The sequence below is a fragment of the Canis lupus genome, chromosome 19 (genome assembly GCF_003254725.2).
Source record: "Canis lupus dingo isolate Sandy chromosome 19, ASM325472v2, whole genome shotgun sequence".
Classification (NCBI taxonomy): domain Eukaryota; kingdom Metazoa; phylum Chordata; class Mammalia; order Carnivora; family Canidae; genus Canis; species Canis lupus.
The window spans coordinates 50,016,331-50,040,991 of record NC_064261.1 but is presented as its reverse complement, the minus strand read 5'-3'; the positions used below and the strand labels follow the sequence as shown (position 1 = coordinate 50,040,991).

The 24,661-nt window shown below is 37.5% G+C and overlaps 1 long non-coding RNA gene across 1 annotated transcript in view; it reads left to right on the top strand.

Moving 5' to 3' along the window:
• Positions 1 to 16,511, top strand: part of LOC112649339 (uncharacterized) — a 133,790-nt gene extending 117,279 nt beyond the window's left edge. Inside the window, exons 4-5 of the long non-coding RNA XR_003129547.3 lie at positions 15,969 to 16,019; positions 16,329 to 16,511. This is a non-coding gene — a long non-coding RNA (uncharacterized LOC112649339). The remainder of the gene's footprint in view (positions 1 to 15,968; positions 16,020 to 16,328) is intronic.
• Positions 16,512 to 24,661: the final 8,150 nt, after the last annotated feature.

Genomic DNA, 24,661 nt, shown 5'->3' with positions numbered 1-24,661 from the left:
ATTTGAAAATACATATCATTTTATTACAAATTACCTTTTTATCCTTTTACTTTATATTACAGTTAAGGTACGATATTAATATTTTTGAAGAATATTTGTGTGAATAGTTCCTATCATATATTAATTTAACTTCAGGACAGTAATGGGGATTCTACAAACTATTTACCATAAAAAGGCAGCTCCGGGCTTAATAGGATTTGGATCTAACCCTGATCTAATACTTTAAATTGATACTATGCCAGGTGGTCAAAGTGCTCGTCCCATTTGCCACAGTCTTGAACAATAGAGAAATTCCTCTCGTAGGGCTATAACAGGAGGGGAAGGCAATGTGCCAGCTTCTGAGCAAATTCTAATATCTGTCTGGAATTAATCTGCTAGAGCTGTACATGAGGCAGAGATGATTAGCTGTTTACCAAAACCCTTTACTTTTCCTCCTTGTATATAAACATTCTTTGCCACTAGGTGTGGAGGTCACTGAAAATTTTTATTTTAAGCATGTACTTTGTTCAGAGTTCTTTTTGTCTGTGTATAACCCTACTTCTGGGGATCAGACCTTCTAAGATAAAATGTGCATTAAAATGTTCCCCTTCTGTCTTTCTCAACTATTTCCCGTGAACTCCTCTCATGGACAAGATTTATAAAGGTTGTAGGGTTTAAGGGTGTGTTACAGAAACAGCACTCTCCTCATCCAAGAAAGTGGTAAGAGAGGTGGGAGCTCTACTTGTGTATTGTTTTATTTTTAACACATACTGAGTTAAACCTAAAATAATGGTACAAAAAGTAAGGTATAATATGCTTTTCTCCTTTTTACATGTAGTCTTTTTAATAAGATAAATTTTGAATAGGGTTTCTCAATTTAGGTTTTTTTCCTTATACTTCTATTTGTCTCAGATTTTGGTATTGAGTTGCCAGTAGATATTATTTTCAGTGTTGAAGATTTTTGCCCTTTGAGAGGGAGTATCTTCATACATATTTTAGAGATTTTTGAGAGTAGCTGCATTAGAAGCTGATGATGTAGAACCACTTTAAATCAAGATCAACTATATTTATTTAACACACCAGATAATAGCCTATGCAGTTGTCACAGGCTGATGGTGATCCATGGAGAAATGCTAATGGACAGAAGAAATATAAGTCTTTTGTTGTAGGTAAAGAATACAATTTATGAGACACAGACAAAGGAGATGAGGAAGCATATTGCCTTTGGCTCAGGCAAGTTTCTGTGGACTTCAGGTTCCACAATGATGACTCAAGTCCACTGAGACTACTTGACTAGGGTGAGGATACTATCAAGTTTTTGGGGGAAGCTCATGTTGCCATTCCCTTTAGGATTTTTCTTTCCTCCTTGTCCATTCCCCAGCGCTGAGGACGTTCAGAGTACCTGCCTACCAGCCAGATGCAAGTAACTTTCAGCCTATTTGCAAAATCATTATAAGAGTAAAAAAGTCAATTCTCAAGGGTTAGTTTGCCTGGAGAAACACTCTCTAACAGGCCCAGGGCTTAGAATTACTCAGTGTAGTCCTTCAAAGTTAAATAACCCCATTGGTTTTCAGTGTTAGTTTTCAATTTTGAAACTTAAATTACCATGGTTGTGTGTTGAGTCTTGGGGTTAAGACTAAGTTTTCAGTTCCAAACACTAATGTATAATGTCACTGTTTTCTTAGAAGAAGAGTTCGTGCAAACTCCACCAGCTTTATTAATGGAGGGATTGTTGGTTAGACCTTCATGTCCCCTCCTTTAGAGAAGTGTCATCTATCAGAAAACACTATTGGCACTCGAGGCACCACAAGATAACGTTGTAAGATCTGATTTGATTAGTTTTATGCAGAACTTTTTCACAGCAAAGCATTTATTAGAAACAGCTCAGTCAACCAATGACACCTGTGGTTTGCATATTCTGAAAGAAAAAGCAAGGTATTTAAAAGCATGCTTCACAACAGGCTAGTCCAATTAAGGAGCATGTCGTTACTAGTGGGGTGCTTAGGTCAAAGAAAATGTAGAACTAGAATACTAACAAACCCAATACCTCGGAATACTGGGGGGTACACATCTCATAAGATCCTGTTTTGAACAAATCGTTTTAGAGTAAAATGCTATGCATTTATTGAGGACTCGATCAAATAAATACCTTCTGTGACACCTTGATCAATGTACTTTGGCAGAACTGGTCAATCTTTACTCCAAAAGTAATTTGTTTCTACTTTATAGCACGGATATTGAATTATTATTATTTATAACAGTAGTAGTAGTCTAGTAGTTATTTGGCAGAGCTTATAACTTACTATCTTATGTATCTTCATGGCTCAGTTCAATGGCAGGCATATTAGTAATTGCTCATCAAATATTTGTTGAAATGAATTTCTGCCTGCAGACATACACTTATGAATCAGCGAATGAAACAATTCCAGGAAAGACTGAATATGGTTTCTTCTACATCATAAGTAGATCATGAATCCTATAGAAATGGTAGGATTATGACCTTCCTATTAGCAATGCATCTAGATTTTATTGGTGGAAAGAATGCAGTCTAAGGATATTTCACTAGTATCAAACTGTTAAAGAAGGATGTGTACTAAAAATGGGATTTTAAAATACTAACAAGCAAAAAAGTACTAAGGAAAAAATATGGAATAACAAAATATTGAGTGATCATGAAAACAAATTTGGATCTTATTTTAGAGTTGATTGGTTTTAAAAACACAGTGAACTGGAGACATCTGGGTGGCTCAGTGGTTGGGCATCTGCCTTTGGCCCAGGGTGTGGTCCTGGGGTCCCCGGATCCAGTCCCACATCGGGCTCCCTGCATGGAGCCTGCTTCTCCCTCTGCCTGTGTCTCTGCCTCTCTCTCTCTCTCTCTCTCTAATGAATAAATAAATAAAATGTTTTTTTTAAAAACACAGTAAACTGAAGTAAGTTAGTTGTTTTCATGTTTTTTGTTTTTTTCTCTCTCTCCCTCTCTCTCCTTGAGGGACTGCATGGCGAAACTAAATTTTGAGAACCATGAGTGCAGGGCCAGAGTGTGTATTTACTTGCCATTGTATTTCCAGTATTTAATCCAGATGTAAGAATATATTAGGTTCTTAATATTTGTTGAATAAATGAATCAATAAATGAAACATGTTTATCTGACTGTGGTTTTCTTATTAGTGGATTTATAGGCAAAAACCCTATTTCTACTGAAAGTTGGCTATGATAATTTTCATAGTTTCAATCTTGGTTGTCCAATCTTATCTATTCCTCAAAGACTTATTATTTGGAAATGTGAATTCTCCTGGCATAGGTTTCTACTACAATGAATTCCTCTTGACTCCAGCTGCCTGGTGTTGAAGTTTCTATTTTAAGTGCTTCTCCAGCAGTTTGTCCGCAGAACTACTGTAGCAGTTTTCGCACATAATTTCATTTACGAAAAGCTCTTATCAAAAGCAATTTCCCTTTCATGAAATTGTACATATGGGGTTTACTTTTGTATGCTTTCCCCCAATCGGGAGACTCTTCCTTTGATTAGATGCACACCTGTTGGGGATAGCTTGAAAAAGAGGGAGTAAGGAGTTGGGAATTCGAAAAGGAGACAAAAGAGATAAAGCAGGTGGCAGAGCAGGAGAGAGATGTTTTTAAATGCAGCTTTGGGAGAAATTAAGGCAGCTGAGATAAAGTTAGAACTTCATCCCATAGGCTAGAAGGAAGAGAAGTGCGTGTGTTCTAGTGTGGAACTGTCATGAGCAGACCCAAAGTTCTGCTAGTGAGTCGTACGAAGGCCTCGGCGGTGCCTATTTGGTATTCCTCGCTGCTTGAATACACGTTGCACAGGGTTTTCTCAGTCAAGTTACCGGATGAATTTGGAGTCACTGTGACCCAGGAAGCAGGGTTCAACAGGCTATTCATCTATCCAGAAAAGCATGTTACGTTATATGGAATACAGCCTGGATAGAGCAGAGGAGCGGTAGGTCATCTGCTACAAAGCAGAAAATACGTATATAGGTATGTTGTCGGAGATTCTGGAAAGAGATTTTAGTGTTCTGTCTCCATTATTTGGCTTTTAAGAACAAAAATGCCTATTTATACTAACTTTCATAGCTTCATTCAACCTTGGTGGCCCAAACTTACTTTTCCCTTAAAGGCTTATTTTTTTTGGAAATATGAATTCTGCTGGCACAGGGATTTTTGGAGCCTAATCCTTTTATTGGAAAGGAAAAATATATGTTTGTATAGCAATGTAAAAATTGCATGAGCCACAGAGATGCAAAAATATTACTTTCTTTCCATAACTAGACTTAATTTTAATCTTGAGCCCCCTTTTCAGTCTGAAGCAGAAAAACTTCATTTAGTAACTTACAGTTTTAGTGGTTTCTCAGTGATTTCAAATTTAAATCAGTCAAATTTAAGATGTCCCCCCCTCTTATTCTCCTGGGGGCTGATGTTCATCATAAATGTGTAGCAGGATGCAGCACTTTTGAAAGAGGGCATCCGACCTTCCATTCCGATTTGCCCTGTGCTGACTTCAATTCACATGGACAATACTCTTGTCACAGGGGTTGGCTGTCTGCATGTCTAGAACTCGGGGACCCTCCAAACTGTTGCTTTCGGTGGGGGTACCGTCCCCCTTTTAGACTCAAATTGTATGATTTGCATTTTAGCAACTTACTTTCCCAGTGACCACCAGAATCTTCCCCGTCTGTTGGTTTTATATTACATTCAGGACATTCTTTGCCATACGAGAAAATATTTGATAGTTCCCCCCCCCCAAAAAAAATATTCGATTCCTATCAGACCCTTCACAACTTCTAAGAGACTGCAGGAAATCCATCGTGGGGGCACCTGGTTGGCTCAGTCGATTAAGCAATTAAGCATCTACCTTCAGCTGAAGTCATGAACCTAGGGTCCTGGGATCAAGTCCCATGTTGTGTCAGGCTCCCTGCTCAGTGGGGAGCCTGCTTTTCCCTCTCCCTCTGCTACTCCCCCTACTTGTGAGCCTGCTCTCTCTCTCTCTCTCTCTCTCTGTCAAATAAATAAATAAAATCTGAAAAAAGTCCATAGTGAATTCCTCCTCCCTCCCTTCTTTCCTTCCAACATTTTTTTTTCCTTCCAACATTTAATTCAGTGCCAGATATTTGTGAGGCATGGGTAGTAAAAGGTTTCTTCTCTGAAGAGTATTATTTCTAGTAGAATGTGAGAATTTAACTTTCTAGTGGGTTGTGAGAATCAAAATAATTTAGCTCTGCCCCAACACATACACAAAGCTTAGACACTGAAGACTGAAGCTACGTTGCCCCACAGCATACTATCTATATTAACTTCATTATTTCATAAAACTCTTGCCATGCTAAGGCTTTAACTCTTCAACAGAAAACTTAACAGTTTGCACCCGCAAATTCTTTGAGCTCTTTGTCTCTGAAGTCCTAGCCTTGCTGTTTTATGGTCTTTACCCTATTCTAACCAATCCCACCTCCTAAATCAAGATTACCTTAAACCAAACTTTCAATTCTTAATAAATTCTGATCTCGTCTCTCTCTGAGACACTGCCAAAGCACTGCCGGGGTGGTATCTTGCCTTACACGGTAAGCAACAAACTTAGCTTTGCCTCAACAAATCAACAGGCTATGTTGGTGGTATTCAGGGAGCCAGCACTTGACAATGGTATCATCATAACCCAGTAGCAAGTCCTGCTTCTAAGAGAAGGTATATTTAGTACATATAATTAGCTCTAATTGCTGTGAAAGATTATTTTAAATGTATGTTTATGCATGATCAGAAGTCTGGCCTTTCATTGCTGCTTCATGATGCGGTTTGAATACCCAAACCAAATACCATTGACTATTTCTCAATGGACATTAAACATGAGATCTTTCTTTGTTTTAAAAAATGTGATTTTTGTTACTCACCATGCTAAGATTTAAGGCAGGTTCTACTCACGCGTCACGTATTGAGTTTAGGCCCTTTCGATGATCCCAGATGCCGAGTGTTCCTCACTTGTCCTGAACCCATGCTACATTCAGTCTCCTGCTATGTAATTAGGTTCCTAGAACATCTGACACAGGAGACATTTTTATGCATTTTTAAATTTTTGACTAAAGTGTGTTAGTAAAACCTGCTATCTGCTGATCTATCCAGGTGTTATAGTCTGAATGTATTCCCCCCAATGTCGATGTCAAAACTCCAGCTCCCGAGGAAGTCAGTGGACTTAAGGGGGGGAGGGGAGGCTTTGGAAGGTGATTAGTGTCTTTATTAAAAAGAAGCTCAGATTGCTTGTGAAGATACAATGAGAGGTCTGACCTGGAAGAGAGCCCTCATCAGACTATGCTAACAGTCTGATCTCACACCTCTAACCTCCAGACATGTGGGAAATACATTTCTGTGGCTTATAGGTCACCTAGTCTTGGTATTTTGTTATTGTGGCCTGAATGGACTAAGAGGTGAACTGAGCTACACAACAAATGCCGTCCCTAAAATTGCTCTGTTAAGTGTCTGTAAGATCTCCTTTGGCCAGGGTTTTCAGTTGTAGGCAACAGAATCTGACCTAGCAAGTTTACTTGGAAAGGGATTTATGACAGTTCACAGAATTATTGGGAGAGCTAAAAGTACCGACTCTAGGCTGAGCTTCTGGGAACAGTGCCCAGAACCTCACTGAAAACTGGCTTGCTAAAGAAGCTGCTGTTGCCATTGGCCTTGGAACCCAATGCCTTTGCCATATCAGGAAGATGTTGCATCGGGCAAGTGTTCCCACTGCTGCTAGCTTCAGAAGGATCGAGCGCCCTTGCCAGGATGCTGTTTAAGACTGGTTTCCAAAGTGTGGTCCCTGGAAGCAGCATTGGCATCACCTGGTAACCTGTTGGAAATGTGAATTCTTCAACTCTACCCCAGACCTATTGACTCAACTGCTGTAGGGGGAAGGCCTGAGGATTTGTGTTTCTGATACAAGGTCAAGTTTGAAATCTTCTGTACATTGTGCGCTTCATTACCCCGAACCTTATGCATATACAGGTATATCTGCTTGGCAGAGCGTAGGTCATGTGAGGAACTCTGGCCAAAAAGGAGGGTAACGGAGTCTCCAGCAGTACTTCTCAAAACTCAAGGTGTATAACGAATCACTTGTAGATCTTGTTAAACTGCAGGTTCAGATTTAGTAGGTCTGGTGGCCATTGCTAATGAGGTCGCAGGTGATGCCGGTACTGCTCCACGGACCACAGTTTGAGTAGGAAAAGTTTATAGTACAGAAATACATGTGCAAAAAGGAGGCCAAGGGGATTGTGAGTAATCCAATGTGCGGTATATTTTACTCATCCTGTCTTTTAAGAAAAACTCATAACCACCAAAATTTGTAGAATCTTCACAACCTGTTCTTTCCTTTACTCTGAATAAGGAGTCCATTTCCTTTCTTGGATAACTTTCAGTGCCTGGGTATTAGAGTTTAGGAAAGAAGTTAGATTTTTCTTAAAGCCTAAGTTAAAGCCACATTCAGTAAACAGCTCCTTAATTTTTTCTCTGAATATCTTTTGTCTTCTAAGACTGCTTCTTAGTCAGAAATAGACTCTACAAACTCAACTGCACACCCTCATCCAGGCTCTTCTTGCAACTACCACTGCTGATTCCCTCCCTACCCAAATAGCCTGAAGTCGTTGAGTCCTGCTGGGATAATTTCTGGAAGATTCATCTGGCTACCTAATAGCCACTTGAATACATTTGATCCTTTCCCTCATGGCCAAGTCAGTGCTTGGTTTTCATAGGAGCATTCTCAAATTTTAGGAACAGTTTTGCCTTTCCTGCCTGGAGAACTTTGAGCAGCATTACCATTTGTTGATTTACATTTCTGCTTTATCATGATACTCTATCCAACATACCTCCAACCAGAGAACATATTTTATAGCAAAGGAAGCATGACTGGTCTTATGATGTGCCCATCACCCAAAGCAATGGCTGTATTCTCTGGTGGTAGCTATATCTGCCACCTGGTTTTTCCTATTTCTGAGTTCTCACAGAAAAAGGAATCCTTATTCTGGCCTGGTGGAGGTAGATATACCAATTACTAGGGGTAAATGGCTTGCTATTAAACAATTAGGATAAAGGGAACTATATTTGGAACCTAGATGATTTACTAATGTATTTCTTACTATGTTTTCTTGCTCAGTCATCCTGGTCAATGGAAAGCCATAAAAACCTAATAAAGGGATCATTAAGGATTCATATTCTGTGAGGGATAATGATTTGGGTCATCTCACTATCTAAAGAACCCCATCTAACTGAGGTTCTAAAGGTATGAGTGGATAGTGGCAGCTGTGGTAACTAACATGGACCTTGTGACCAGCTTTGGAAGCAGAGACTGTAGCTACTCATTTTATGTTAATTAATTGCTTTTTCACCCCCTTCTTTTCTCCTTCCTTCCTACCTTTTATGGAAAAAAGAATGGCTGTGGCTCATGATTTAGGATTCAGGTAAGAAAATGGCCATCAATAGCAGCTGATGGGATTTTGTAGGGGAGACAAAGCTCTTGTCTGGACAAAGGATCAAAATGCTTATATTACTATGTGGGTTTAGGATAAGAGTATAATGATATGATTGGTATTTAGATTATTTTTCACCACAAATACAATATTTCCAATAGTACATATTTTTCTCTTGGGTGCCACAATCAAAATTATGAGAATTTATTTTTTAATTGAGAATAAAGTGGCTTCTAAATAAGTTCATGGATTTATATGTACCTGCTTTAAAGTGAATAAATAATGAGTAAATAAAACTGGGTAAACAGATATTGGCACTTTGTTTGACAAGAGCATATCGGAAAGATAAGTTGCAGTATTGTGGCCTGGGCAATGTGGAAGAATGAAAACATCAAAATTCTCAGCGACAATCTTTTAGGGTGAATTCCACGGAGGATATTTCATTCAGCTCACTTATCCACTCACTTTTATTTATTGTTGTGGTTAGTAAGTGTTGTTTATGAGCCCCTGTGTGCCAGGCATTGTTTCAGGTACTGGGCATACATCTGTCAACAGAACAGATATAGTTCTCCTTTCACTTAGTGTCAAATCAAGAGAGACCCCTTTAGGCTTAAAACAATACTTCCTGTGCTATCCCTATTTTGTCTGAACTTCACGTTGATTGATCATGGCTTCTGCTGAGACTTACAGCAGCAGAGGCTAACAATTCTTTTGTTATCATGAGGGGGAAAAAAGAGAAATAGGAGTTTTAGTTTAAGGGCAAAGCTTGGTTCTAAGAAGTAAATATATACACTTGATTTGCAAAGCATTGGTGAGCTAATGGAAAAACTAGGATGGATAGGATGTTGCGGATTCTTAGTAAATGAAAGTACTAATATTTTGGTCAAGTTGATATAGGCTTATAGAAGAAGAATTATGTCAGACATAAAGAGATCATAAAAGAAATATGTACTCAAAAAAAGAATGAGATTTTTATCCTAAAGTTACTTATGAGCTGAATGACTTTTGAACAGGAGATTTAAAAAGAAAGATTTGACACTGATTTAGATATATAATGATATGAAGGAGTCAAATACACTGAAATGTCATTTATTCTTTACTATTATTGATCATCTTCCTGTTAGGTGGAAGAGCCTAATTTCCCTCCATTTGAAGTAGATTGAATTTAGTGAGTCATGTTCAAAAAAGGGGAAGTGATGGTACACAATTTCTGAAACTTGGTCATAAAGGGTACTGATGCCTTCTCCTTGCCCTTTTTCTTGATCTTCTGCTTTGGGGGATGCTAGCTGCCCTGTGGTGACAACACTTAAGTAGCTCTATAAAAGGTTCGTGTATCAACGTATGGAGGCCCCCTATCAATTATCTGCATTAAACTGAAGCCTCTAGGCAATAATCATAAAATTAAGCTATCTTGGAAATGGATCTTTAGCCCCAATCAAGCCTTTAATTGATTGCAGCCCCAGTTGATATCTTGATACAACCTCACAAGAGCCCCTGAGCCAGAACAAATTAGCTAAGATGTTCCTGGGATTCCTGACTCACAGAAACTGACAGTGTGTATTTGTTTCAAGCCACTATGTTGGGGGCAATTTTAACCCAGCAATAGGTAATCAAACAGAAATACACATCTCTGGTCTTATCATTGGACAGTGTGAGTGCCTATATACACGTCAGAGCAGTTTCAAGACATAATCTACAAGACTTGGGGTCTCAACCTTAGGATAAAAGCAAAGCAGTGGGGCTGACCATTACTGTGTATATGGTGAGGTAAGAAGGACAAAGTTGTGAGGCAGTTCAGTTACCATGAGGGAACAAGAAAGGAAATATCTTGGTTGGTAAAACCTAAAGAAAAGAAATCCTCTGTCCTTGTAAAGCAAATACTAATTGAGAATTTATATACACAAAAATTTGGATCCAGGGCTAAATCTTATTATCCTATAGTTTGAATTGGAGGTCTTTGAAAGTGTCAGTTTTATTGTGCTTGGTCATGAAGGGAAAGGAGAAAAAAGAATCAAGAGTTAGTTAATCTAGTATTGGAGGAATAGCTGACTGCTTTATCAATCCATCTATAGCCTGGACTATCATCCTAATAGCCTGGAGGCTCATCTCTTCTCCAGCTTCTACACATTATCTTGCCCTGAGAAGTTACCAATGCATAGTTATTGGAAAATTAAATGAATAAAGGAGAATGAAGAAACAGAAGGGAAAAGGATGAGGAAAGAGGAGTTAGTGTAAGAAAATCAAAGGAAGAAGGAAAATGAATGAAAGAAATGTAGGAAGAGACAATGAGAAGAGAGATAAGAAGAAAGAAGAAATGGGAAGGAGAGAAGAAAGAAGTGGTTGACTATGCCACTGCATCAGGACCATGAGTGTGGGGAGACTGGGAGCTCATGTTCACAGGGAGTTCATGTTCACAGAGTGGCTGTGAGACCCAAATCAGTAAGTTATGTTGGGCTCGCACTTTGTCAGCCTGATAAGTCATCACAACTCCTTTACCTCACTGTTGGGAATTTTTTGTTTTTTTAAGGGTGCCTGATATTTTCTACAACTTTGCCTTTAAACAAAGACACACACAAACACATACAACACCACATCTGTGTGATTTATAATTTGAGACATTTTTTTTCATGATTCTAACAAGGGAGCTACCACTGTTGGCTTCTCTTGATGTATTTCCAAAGCTCTATGATTATAGGAGTCACCCAGAGTTTAAAGAAAGAAATACAGATTTCTGGGCCTAAGATCCACCAAATGAAAATCATTCCTTCATGAGATTTCCCAAATCTTGTGTGTGTGTGTGTGTGTGTGTGTGTGTGTGTTTTCTACCTTTTTCAGGAATTTCCCTGAAAAATATCTTGCTCCAAAATCTCAAATAGTTATCTCCGTCAGAAACAGGAGGCCTCATTCCAATTACCAGACAAAAGATGTACTCTGAGGCCAATGTTTCTCAAGCTATCTGTGGGGAAGGACTTTTTTTTTTTTACCTACCAAACTGTCACAATTTTTAAAATATAAAATACTATAGAATTGAACTAATAGAAAAATAAAATAAAAAGATACACAGATAAGACTTCTACATTTTTGTTTTACTAGGTTCTCCAGACCTGAGATAGTCTTTCAAATTTCTATAAAGGGTTCTAACTGCCTTACTCTGAATTTCTGTGTTAATCTCATTGGGGATTGGGGCAAACTGCTCACTGGGGCTCCAGTGGGGGGCCTCCTTTGGGATTCCTATTCCTAGCCCAACAATTCTATTTCTCTTCTGCCTCACCATGGCAAAGTTCAAATGCTCCAAAAATCCTCTAAACAACTCTCAGGGACATGCATGGGAAGACCAAATGACTGTCCTCTGCTTATTAGCTGCCTGCCATCTAGTACCCTCCCACTGGCTGACACTGGTTTCCTGTCCCCAAGCCAATCTGTAATCCATTCCAAGAGTTCTTCCCTTAAGCTATGTTTTTGATCTTGTAAACCAATCCGTGTGTCATGCAGTTGCATCACATGCTTCTCTGATATCCAGCTGTCCACTGTTTCACCCTGATCTATTCATTAGACAGTATGCTCAAAGGATTGAAGTCAATTAATATGGAAGGGCACATTGTTTCTCTAGTGTTCCTCACTTGTGGGTTGGTGCTGGGAGTTCTGCAAATTATCAATTAACATGCTTTCTCCTATTGCTTTGAGACATGATTTCAATATGTTTTCATGAACTTTAAATTTCTTAGGGCTAGGACCTATTTGTTTTCTTTTCTAAATATTAGGAATGTAGAATGTATTTGTGTTTTATTATCCAAACATGGATGTATGTCCTTTTCTGTATTAAAATTAGTGAAAACTTATTTTAAAAACTCACATTAGTTTTTGGAACAGCCTCAATGCACAATAATATAGAAATAAGATGAGGAAAGGAAAGGCATGTTGGTATAACTCACCACTTAATGCATTGCCTGGATTTCAGGCGTTCTCTCTCCCCAGATCACTTTCGCATTCTTTTTTCTCAAATCACCTGACCAGTGATTCAATCCCAACAACTAGCCAGATAGTCCTGAGTGTCTGGTTAGCGTCTTAAATTTAACACATACCAAATACACTTAATATTTTCTTCTCAAACCAAATATTTTAATGGCCAGTTTTTCAGGGCAAAATCTTGCTATTATCTTTGAATTGATTCTCCCTATGTAGCTAAGCCATATGGAATTTATTTCTGCAAGGTGGTCTAACTTCCTTTCATTCTTCGGCTGCAAACCAGAGTCTCTTTATTTTTATTTAGAGAGTTGGATTACATGATTTTTCTCTCCTTCAGCCCCTCCTAGAATTACCTTAATGCAACTACCAGATCAATTATTTTATTTTAAATCACATCAATTTATTTCAAAGCACAGCTTAGCCTTACTTAGTCCACATTATCAATGGAATACAATTCATATTCCTTATCATGTGTGTAAGACTTCTCTATCCCTCTAAGTACTCTAAACTCTTGCAAACAGAATCAGGGACTTTCAGAATACATATTTCATAGTGTCCCATCTGTGTGTATTTATGTTCTTTTTTCTAGAATGCCCCAATTCCCAAGTGTCATAGTTTTACCTATTGCTAACCCTTTACATCTTCCAACTCTCTCAAGAAATCTCTGATTCATCCACTCAAAAATAACCCCCTGCCTCTCATAGTATGTCTTATTTCTTTTTTTAGATAAATATGCATTCCTTATATCATCTGGTAGATGATTTATCAACACTTTACTTAAATATTTAAATTACATTTCATTATTCTAGTTTTAGAAATCATCACCACTATTTTATTATTTCAATGTATTAGATTTTGGAGTGGACAGAACTGGACTCTAATTCTGTCTCTACCAATTTTGCTTTACATATTTTTATCCTCAATTTTCTCACTTATAAAAAGGGCATTATATTGGCCCTTCCAAAGGGTTTCCTTTGAGTATCAAATAAAAATTTATATCAAGCACTTAGAGAGTTTCTCATATGTACCAAATGGTCAATGAATGTTGGCTGTTGTTATACCACAGCTGAGATAAAGAGAGGTTAATAATTAAAGAATTTGCACCCCAAACACGTTTATTTTGTTTTCTACAGCTTTAATAGCCTAGGATTCAAAAAAAAAAAAATGATATAAGAAATACTACAGAATAGCAGAAACTATCTCTTTAGAATTATAATTCAAGAAAGGTTAAGCAACCACAAATATGACTTTTCTTTGTGCACAAAGTGCTTGCTCTTCTCTGCACCTTTCTATGGGTTCCCTCACAAATTTCTTTTAACTCCCAAAGATGACTGAGGTATGTTCTTTGTGCTGTGAAGATTTATGATGTAGTTGGAGGAGATCACTTTATACACACACATAACTATCATACAGAGTAGATTGCAATTACTAAGAGGAATGGTCTTGAGTGAATGACTTCAATGATTAAAAAAAAAAAAGGGAAAGGTCATCCCTAATGGCAGAGTGATGGGAAATCCCTGTATATTGGGGGATTATTATTGATAATTAATATTTAGCTACTCACTTCTCAGTTGAACTTTAAACTTCTAAGGTGAAAAATGTGAGGGAATAAGCTACCCAGGAAAAGGGCCACTCTTTTTTTTTTAAGATTTTATTTACTTATTCATGAGAGACAGAGAGAGAGAGAGAGAAAGAGAGTCAGAGACACAGGCCGAGGGAGAAGCAGGCTCCTTGCAGGGAGCCTGATGCAGGACTGGATCCCTGGACTCGATTCCTGGACTCGATCCCTGGGCCCTGGGATCACGCCCTGAGCGTGATTGATTGATTGATAGACAATCACTGAGGCATCCAGGCATCCCAATAGAGCCACTCTTAAGAGTTGCCTATGTAGTCAGAATTCAGTTTCCACAAAGAACTGAGGGAAGGAACATTTTCCAATCACTTGTTCTGTAAGTTTTGCTGTATGGAGTAGTTATGGTGATGCTAAGCATGGGATAGTACAAATAGATAAAATGCAATAGTACATAGCAAAGTATCAATATACTTTCCAATAATTGGAGAGACACATTATAAATACAACTATAATAGAGATTGAGGTAAGGTTATGTGTCTTCCAGATATATTTATTACAAGGTCTATGCATTTACTGTAACCAATAATAGACATAATAAAATGATCACGACATTAATTTGTATAGCTATGCTCCCTTTCCTCTTAAAGTGCTTTTAATATTTCATTCTCCTTCATTGACCCAATTTCTTAGAGAAGAGAGTCTAAGGAGGCCTTTTTTATAAAGCTTATAGAGAAAGTAGGCACTTTTCTCTTTAAAATCATATAAAAAAATAGGACAAAGTACTTTGCCAGCATGGGATATTAACATAAAACACGTGGAAAGTGCTGCTGTCGCAAAATAGCTTAGACTTTTTTCCTTAGATCCAATTTATCACGGCGTTCTGAATTTGAGTATAACTTTTTTGGTAAAAATGACTCTTCACTCCTCTATGCGAACAAATGGGACTTTAGGCATAGCATCATAAGAGGATTTCCTATGCTATGTTAAGACCCCAATATAGGGACATTCCATTGTGAATATAAATAACCCCAGTCCCTCTAAACTTGCCTCTCCATATGGTTTTGCTTAACAATGCAGCAGATGCCCTGGATAGAAACCACCTATTTAGCTATAGGCAGGCCGGCAAGCTTCTGTCACTATGTTCTCTCTGGTAGGTCACTGGACGTGAATGCCAACCAGGGCAATTCCCTTGGCAGTCAAACTTGCGGGCAACTTGCAGGCACAGGGATATTTTAAGGGTGCTCTACCTTAGAAGCCTGCCAGGTTTGTTGTTTTGTGCATGAGGCCATGTCAACTTTTTTCCAAGGTCTGATGCTTCAGATAAATCTATTGGGATTAAAGCCAAAGGAGAAAGGACTAGACGAAAATACATAGTCAACCTTGGCATTGATAATTTTTCTCACTAAAAAAAATCATCTTTGTTAATCAAATGAGCAGTAAGAATCTCTGAACTTGTATTTTCAATGAAATTCTCCCCAATTAACCCCACTCATCATGTGTTCACAGAAGCTATGGAAATTGTTTCCTGAATGCAAAAAATTTGTTATAAAAATTCTTAGGGGGCTGAGTCCTTTCTGGATTAAAAAAAAAAAAACAACTAAAACTATCATTTTGGGACAATCTCTGATGCCAGAAGCTGTTATTGAGGTGTGATAGTTACCTACTATAACCTGGACTGTGAAAAAGGGTCGCTCCCTAAGCCCACTTCTTTTATCCCAGGTCCTTAGGTAGTCATCTACTCCCATCGATTATTTTTGTTGATTGATTCCTGCTTCTTAACATGCTGCCAAACCCTCTTTCCTTACGCTCTAATAAAGGCTCAAGAGGATCGATTTCAATAACTGTATTTACTTATTCTACTAAAAATAGAATTGCAACTGTTCCAAATCCTATTGAGTTTGTGTGTGTGTGTGTGTGTGTGTGTGTGTGTGTGTGTAACTATATCTTCAAGTTATTTTCCAATTCTTGACATTGTCCATTTCTTTATCTTTTAGAAGTTTCCAGCTAATAATTTTGATGCTGCCTATGTGTCAGGACTCTACCAGGTACTTTGTGGATATCTTTAATTTTTGGAGTAAACTGAGGGATACAGTAGAAGAAACTGAAATCCAGAGATTTACCTAATTTGGGTCAAGTCCTAGAAAACAGTTAAATTGGGTAAACGGTATAGTTTTGTTTTTATCTACATTTCACATTCTTTTCATGATATTTCTACCTGTAGATGAGAAGTGAGCCTATTTTACTGTCTAGTTTTCTTTATTGGATTTTATGTTTTTTGAAAATGGAGAGTACTGTTTTTACTCTGAAATTAATAAAATATATTGTCTCATCCTTACATCAAATTCTACTTGTAGGGTCATCCATACCAACCTTTCTCCTTCTGTAGCCTGTGTTCACAGAATTGAGCTTTTCTCCTATTCTCCGTCCATTCCCCAAAATCAAGATGATGAAGGAATACTCAAAGTCTACCTTTGATCACTTGGACATGGCCTTCCTGCCACTCTGTGAGGGCTCCCCAAGGAAGATCATACAAAGGAAGTAAGGTATCAAAGTATTGTTAGGTACAGCTGTGACATAATTAGAGAAAAGCTGTATTTTCAAGAGAATGATTTTTGTAAGTTAAAGGCCTAATATATTTGCTGCCCTTGAATACAAACCAGAATCTCTGGACGTGTATATTTGTTAGATAAACAAGGCTGAAATCTTTCGTCTTCTACTAGCCAAAGAGAATACTGATGCTCTAGGCATTTTCTAGGGTTTAGCCTGAACCGACAATTTAATAGCTTCCTACAGAAAGAGATTACACTCAAGAAAAGTCAAAATGACCTTCTATCCATCTCTCTCTTAATGTGTTCCACATTTTATCCTTCTTTGAGCTTTTACCCGAAAGTTTACAGAAAGTTTTTGTTTTCTATGAGGCAAAAGACTAGATGCTTTATGATTTACTTCATTTAATCAAAAAACAATCATTATATTCATATTGTAGATATCATTGTGCCATTCATTCCACAAGTGGCGAACAGGCCTTGAGAATTTAGGGACATTTTTACAATGTCATTCGGCTAGCAATTAATGGACACAGACTTTAAATATGTATATTCTTAATACCCAAGTCTTGCTTTGGCATAGTATGTTATATTGACATAAAACAATGAATTAGGACTAATTGTTATGTTCTTTGTTTTATTGAGGCTCAATATAAGGACAGTAATAGAATATTTCTTAATTCTCTGTAAAATCATCATTGAAAGTTTTCCTATCTGTGCCTTATGTGGGAACTAATAAAATAAATGACTTCCATATTTAGTGGGAGGAAAAAGCATTATTTCTTAAAGAACTAATGTTTTATTATAATTAATAGAAGTACATAGGTTTTATTTGTTGTTTGCTTGCTTTCTTGATTGCTTGCTTGCTTCCCTTGCTTTGCTTCCAGGAAACTCTAGACTAAATTTAAAGACTAAACATAGAAATTATTGTAGTAGGTTAGGAGGTTGATGCATTTTCTTCTTCATTGCTTAAAAATTTTTCAGATAGGCATTCTTCTTTTATTCTAAGTCTGAAATTTTTTTAAGAAGAGGTTTAAATTATAAACAATATAGATTCAGAAGCAAAACCCATATTTTCAAAATGAGAGTTCTCAAATCTCTCTCATCTATTACCTGTATTGTTCCTACCCTATCTTATTATTTTTCATATTTTGAAAGCTGAACTTCTTGTCATAGCAAGTCTTTAGCATTACTCTTTCAAAGCTCAAATTGAATATTTATTTAAGAAAAAAGCTTGCAACATTCTTTTAAAGGACAGAACTTACAAATTAGATTTTGGTTTAAAAATGATGAAATGCCAAGTCTTAGTTCACAGTTTATTTTAAATTTTATGAGAGTTTGCACTTGTCTTCTTCTCTCCTCCTGTCCTTCCTGAAACATTCCAGTCATTATCACATCATATTTATAGCAGTCTTTCCTCTGAAAATGTGTTCATGGAACACTGACCATGTTTCATATATAAAAATGAATCCAAAGTAAATTGATTGAAAATATACATATTGTGTTTGAGTTAAGATGATGTCAAAGCAACTGGGCAACTAGTTACCTTGGGCACCTCAGGTGTTCAGTGCATGTCATTTGGCCAAAACTGTGCTAAGATGAGTCTAGGTGGTTACTTGGCACGGTGGCAAACTAAAAGTTGACTACGTTTTGTATTTTCCAAGTAGTTCTACTGATGGCCCCTAGAATAATTAGTTTCAGGTGTTTCAACAGCCCTTTGTTTTCTGTCTGGCTTGACACAATTTGCTTTTCTGACTATATAGGGTAGAGGGCACTCCATGCCCTGAATCCCAAAGACGTGAAACAAACATTGGTAACTTCTACAGCTCTTCTCTTTTAATTAATCCGCATGCATTTCTAAGCATGCGTTATCTATCCTCTAATATTTATGCATGCTCTATTTGTGTATTTAATTTGCCATATGGATATCAAATACCATTTATTCATACTGACTTCCTTGTTGAGTTTCAGAAAACTTTTCCTGCGTATCAGGGATCTTAGAATAGATGCAGGAGAAAACATTATTAGGCCTGTAACAAGATAACCTAATTTGTCAAATCTGAGACTATTGGAGATGACAGATCAAATGTTACCTTTCAGGGAATGTGTTGAAAAATAGTCCTGGAACAAAACCTTTGGAGAGGAGTTGTTAGTAATTTGCCAATTTACTCGAATGGTGATGAAGCAGAAAGAAATAATATCATTTTCCCTGTTTATGATTAAATAACTGATATATTTTATAAAGAAGGGCAAAGAATGATTTGTGCATTCTAGTTATAGCAAAGTTCCAGGTTTGGTGCTGCTTATTCTGGATTTCACTTTTCCAGAATATATTACTAGTAGCTGAATCAAGATGATTTCTTAACATAATGCCTTTGGCTAAGCATATGTATCTTTAGTATTTTGATGTTGGAAGTGGCAATATAAAATGATTACACTCAGAACTGTAAAGTTTACTGGCTATGCTGCCACTGTTACATTCATTAACATAGATTATAAAGTGAAGTGGGGATTTGGCAATTTTATGGTCTGTTGATCAAGGTAGATAGCACAGAAAGATAATTTAGGACTTAAAGTGAAATGAATAGTTGGACTGTAACTATCTGATCAATTATTCAGATAATCACTTCACTTCCTTCCATTTACATAATCCCTGCACGTATATGATGGAGACACATAAAAGACAGACCAGTCATGGGAATGTTATTTTTACGTGACATGAATCCCTTTATATGACATGACCCAGCTCTTTGCTCTTCCTTTTGGATATCTGAGTGTTACAGGACATGATGACACATTTTCCACTATGCCTCCAACTTGCCTGTACAAGCATCTTTCGTTATGACCTCTCGTGGACTGTAAGACTGGGGATGACCCTCTAACCAGCTGCCGGGTGGCCAACGCAGTCAAGTTCTACACTGAGGGGAAGGACTAAAGTCTCTTTTGTGTCACATTCTTGAAGGCTTTTCCTGGCCAGCGATGATTTGGCAGGAGTGTACACTTGGGCTGCTGGGCTGCTGCCAGTCACTTGGTCCTGAAACTGGAGTGAGTAGGATCCTGCCAAAGATTAGACTGAGAAATCTGGATGCAGGCTGGCAATCCAAGCTATGGCTCCAGCCAAATTGGCACAGTTGGGAAAACCTTGGAGAATCACAATTATTTTAAACAAAATACAAAGTTTGTGAGCTTTCTAAACATTATGTAAATCAGCCTTGATTTCTAATTCACAGAAGCACAGAGGTCCATCACTTGCAGTACATCTGTAAATGTATTAGTGCCCTGATTCTTGTCAAATGGAACCTTAGTTTGCAAAGACAACACTAAATGGTACTGCTCTGGCCGTGCGTCAGTACCTACAGCAGCAAGCAGAAACCCCAGGTGTTTTAACACCCTTCTCAGAACTCTGGTTCTCATTCCACTGGCGGCTCAGGAACTGCCAGTCTGTGAGTGTATTTGTGCGTTGAGGAGGCCGATGTGGGATATTAACAGCACGGTTTATGGAGAACCTACTCTTTGTGCCTCACAGACATCATCTCATTTAAATTAATCCTCACAGTGGTTCTGTGAAGCAGGTATTATTGTTATTCCCATTTTTGTCTCAGGCTGCTGAGGTTCAAACCAGGTTTCCCAAATGCTAAAGCTTATTTTATATATATATTTTAATATATAATTATAATATATAATTACTATATATATAATTTAAATATATATAATTTATATATATATAATTTAAATTCAGCTCAATTGAGACACAATTGACATACAAAATAGTAAGAATTTAAAATGTACATTGTAGTAGTTTGACTCCTATGCTTTATGAAAGGATTCCCCCATCTAGTTAATTAACTCACCAATTACCTCAATTTTTATTTGTTTGTTTGTTTATGTGCTGAGAGCATTTAAGTTCTCTTCCAGTAAATTTCAGTTATACGATACTATACAATACAGGGTTGACTACAGTCACCATGTTTTTCATTAGTTCCTCAGACATTAATTTATCCTACAGCTGAAAGTTTGTAGCCTTTTACAACCTCTTCTCAGAATCCCTAGCCACTGCTTTTCTACTTGTTGTTTCTGTGACTTTGATTTTTTCTGGGGCGGGGGGTGGGCGGGAGGGTTCTACAAATAAATGATACCATGCAGTATTTGTCTTTCTCTATCTGCCTAATTTCATGTAGTATAATGCCCTCAAGGCCCATCCATATTGTGGCAAATGGCAGGATTTCATTTTTTTTCATGGCTAAATAATATTCCATTGTAATATTTCGCATCTTCCTTATCCATTTGCTCATTGATGGACACTTGGGTTGTTTCCACATCATAGCTCTTGTGAATAATGTTGCAATAAACACGGGGGAGCAGATATCTCTTTAATAACCTGTCTTGTATATATACCAAGGAAGCATTGGGATCATATGGCAGTTCTCTTTTTCATTTTTTGAGGGACCTCTGTATTTTTTCCATAGTAGTTGCAGCAAATTATATTCCCACCAGAAGTGCAGACATGTTCCTGTTTCTCTTCATCCTATCAACACTTATCTCCTGTCTTTTTGTTGATACACATTCTAACAAGTGTGAAGTGATATTTAGTTTTGGTATCACCCCCCTCCCTGGTGTTTAGTGCTGTTGAGTGATATGCATCCATAGTGCTTTTCAAAGTTTGATGTACTTACAAATCTCCAACGGAATATTTTGAAAATGCTGATTCCTGGGTTTTGTGCAAAGAAATTCTGGTTTAATAGGTTTGGGACAAGTGGCATGGATGATTCTAATTCAGATGGTTAGACAGCCAGCCTTAGAAATACTGCTCTATGGGGTCTTTCAATTGTATCCAATTGTGTAGAGACATGTGTTGGAGTAGGGCATGTTTTTCTTCCCAAACTGCATCTAATGAGACCCAGAAGCATTAGCTTCAGTCTGTTCTGTGGTGTTGCATTGGCTTTTGTTAACACAACTCCTGAATCCTTCTTTTTTCTTTCTCTTCTGTAGACCTATTGCTTATACCACAGACCTTAGCTTACAGTATTTTGAGTATCACTGTTCACTATCTTGGAAATCCCCAGTGATCTGAAGTGTACTTAAAGTATTTGAGTAAAAATTTATTTTTTTAAAGATTCTATTTATTTATTCATGAGAGACCCACAGAGAGAGGCAAAGACAGGCAGAGGGAGAAGCAGGCTCCCCATGGGGAGCCTGATGCAGGCCTCAACCCCAGGACCCTGAGATCATGACCTGAGTTGAAGGCAGACGCTCAACCACTGAACCACCGAGGTGCCTTTGAGTAAAATATTTATACCCTAGACTTGCCACTTGCTTGTGACAAACAGATAAGCTCCTTTCTTCAAAAGACACATTACAGTATTCTGGGTTATTCATGCTTTTTCCTGCTTGTAAAGAAAAGACATTTTAATGCACCATAGAAAGTATACAAAAGTTATTTGAAATCTTAAAAAAAAAAAGTTAAATAATTAATTTCATAGCTTGATCTACCAGTCTGAAAAATAGAGGTGAAATATTTTGACAAATAATTTGGGAATCCCTTAACATATTGTTAAATTAATTTCTGTCTTTTAAGAACAATATTATTTTACTGAACATATCTTATTTCTTAGCAGAGAAAAACCTAAGAAAAGTCCAGTGTTCTTGCTTCAAAGCCTGGGCAGAATTTGGCCTGAAAATGTGAGAGATTTAAAAATACCTACAGAAAATGAGCAAGTGAAAAGAGACGTTATATGAGCTTTAATAGTGTCCTTAAGACAAAAAGAAAATTTCCATGTTTATTTTGTGTTTTACCTGATATAGATATACATTCCTGTAATGTTATACTTTAAAGACAGAATTCAATTTTTAGATTTCCATTGTTTTAAGAAAGTCAGCTGAATGCTATGTATATCAATTCATGACTTTAAGGTAATTTTTTGTCTAAGCAGAACTTCCTATAAAAATTACACATGTTCAAATTAATCAATGTGACTTATGGTTTTCCCATTTATATTTACTCTGAAATTGTGATTTCAAAGGATATTAAATTTTATTTGATTTAGCATCTAGATTGAGAGGCCATATTTCTTTGGTGTGTATCTAGGCAAACTATAGCAATTTTAATGATGACTTATGATTCGAAGAAATCCAAATATCATCACTTAATTTTAATTTTGCTTAGGTGGTATTTAGAAACTTTTTTTCTCTTGACGTCTTTTCACAAGCCTTACTAAAGGAAGATATTCCCAGAGATTTAAGGTGCAAGAAGCATGAAAACAATGTTTTGATACCTCGGTGACACTCTTGGCTGTGGTGTTTGTTTTTGTTTTTAATCTGAGCTGTGTGTTAAAGCAGAGGGAGACACAGCCAGTTTTTGCTGGGTCACTGTTGTTTGGGGATGACGGTATAAATGCATGATGGATGACCTTTGCATCACATAAAAATGTGGTATACATCACAGATATATGAAGGATTTGACTAAATTTGTGGCATTATTAAATAAAGAGCAGGTTGCAGCAGAGCTTTGCTGTGTTTATTCCAGTAAATTTTCTTTACATAACAATGTTAATGATATTCTGCACCAAGTCAGAGGGTGGAGGTGTCCTTTTGGTAGTTTTAGGTGGTAGCTTTTCAAGGGAATGGAACTTTAGATTTGAGCAAAGGGAACAGAACATTTGGAAGGTCTTGAGGGAAAGTGACAAAAGAGTGGGTAGTGGGAGGAATAGCAACACAAAGGAAACTAGAGAAGAGGTGAAGTCCAGGATCAGAGGACTAAAAGGGAATGGAGAGTTCATTTCAGTTGGAAAACCGACACAAGTGATGAGATGGAAATCAAGTCATGTGCACAATCAGAAAGAGGTGCATTGGGGGGAAAAATCCAAATTAGAGTAAAAATATGTGAAGTTAGAGATTAATGATGGAGGGCTTTGAATTCTAGATATTAAAACTCAGATTATTGAATAGGTGATATGGTTACCAGAGTTGCTATTGGAAGAATCTGTATATATAACTATGCAAAAAATAGTAAAGTGAATCCAGAGGCAACTTAAGCCCACATTCATGCTTCATAACAATTATTGGGAGGCAGGTGTTACCAGACCACATTGTGGAGCGTGCGCTCTTTAGGTAACTGGGGTCATTTACATTTAGCCTCTTAGTCATTTACATTGCCCGCTTGACACCTCTTGGTATTTGAGTTTGCAACTCCTGTCTTGTCGTGTCCTGAAGAGTTGTAGGATTTGGCACTCATGTCACTTAGTTCTGCAGATGACAAATGATCCTCAAAGGCTGCTTGGGCTCTTAATAAGTGGATAACCAAGTAGGTTATGCATCTCTACCAATGGGCCACCAACCACCCAGTAACAGTAAAATGCGTCATTCACCTTACTGGTTGTTTTGAATGATATACGACAGCTGCCATGAAGTTTTCATGTTATTGACTGACCTTGCCATTCACTGTGTTGGCATGCCAGAGAAATAGCTTGGCATTTCAGATGGGAATGTGGGCTCATGATTTGGGAGAGTTTTCTTTAGGATGCCAGCCAGCTTCAATGAGCTTTTCAAGAGATTCATCATAATATAAGCATTGCTCTGTAATTGAAAGATTTAACTGTATCTCTGCCTGAACACCATCTTTAGAGATTGTGGTTTAATTGGTCCTAGGTAGGTCCCAGGTACCAATATTTTCTTAAGTTCCCTGCATGATTGTCTAGCCAGGTTTGAGAACTATTGATCTAAGTCATTAACACTCAAGTGCATCTTGTTCAGGTGTCTAATGTGAACAAAGTTGGATAGTTGCCTGAACAGGTGACTCTAAGAAGATTCTTGCATCTGAGGAAGGGAGGGGAGGATACCTTGAAGTAGCATAACTAGTTTAGAAAATAAGAACCTATAGGTACTATCAAGAGAAACCAAGCTTGTAGTTAAAGCGTGAAACTATCTAAGAATTAACAGGGCAAAAATGGAAGAAGAGAAGCAAGCTGGGTAAGCAAGATTGAGGCCAATGAATAGTTAGGTGTGAAGAATATGTAGGGGAGAGTCTTAGGACTGAGTTCAGCACTAGACTGTGAGTGCAGTTTCACTTATCCAATATTTCTATTGCATGTTGTACAAGCAACAAAGTTATAGGCAGATGGGATGCCACTGGTAATGGCCTGAGC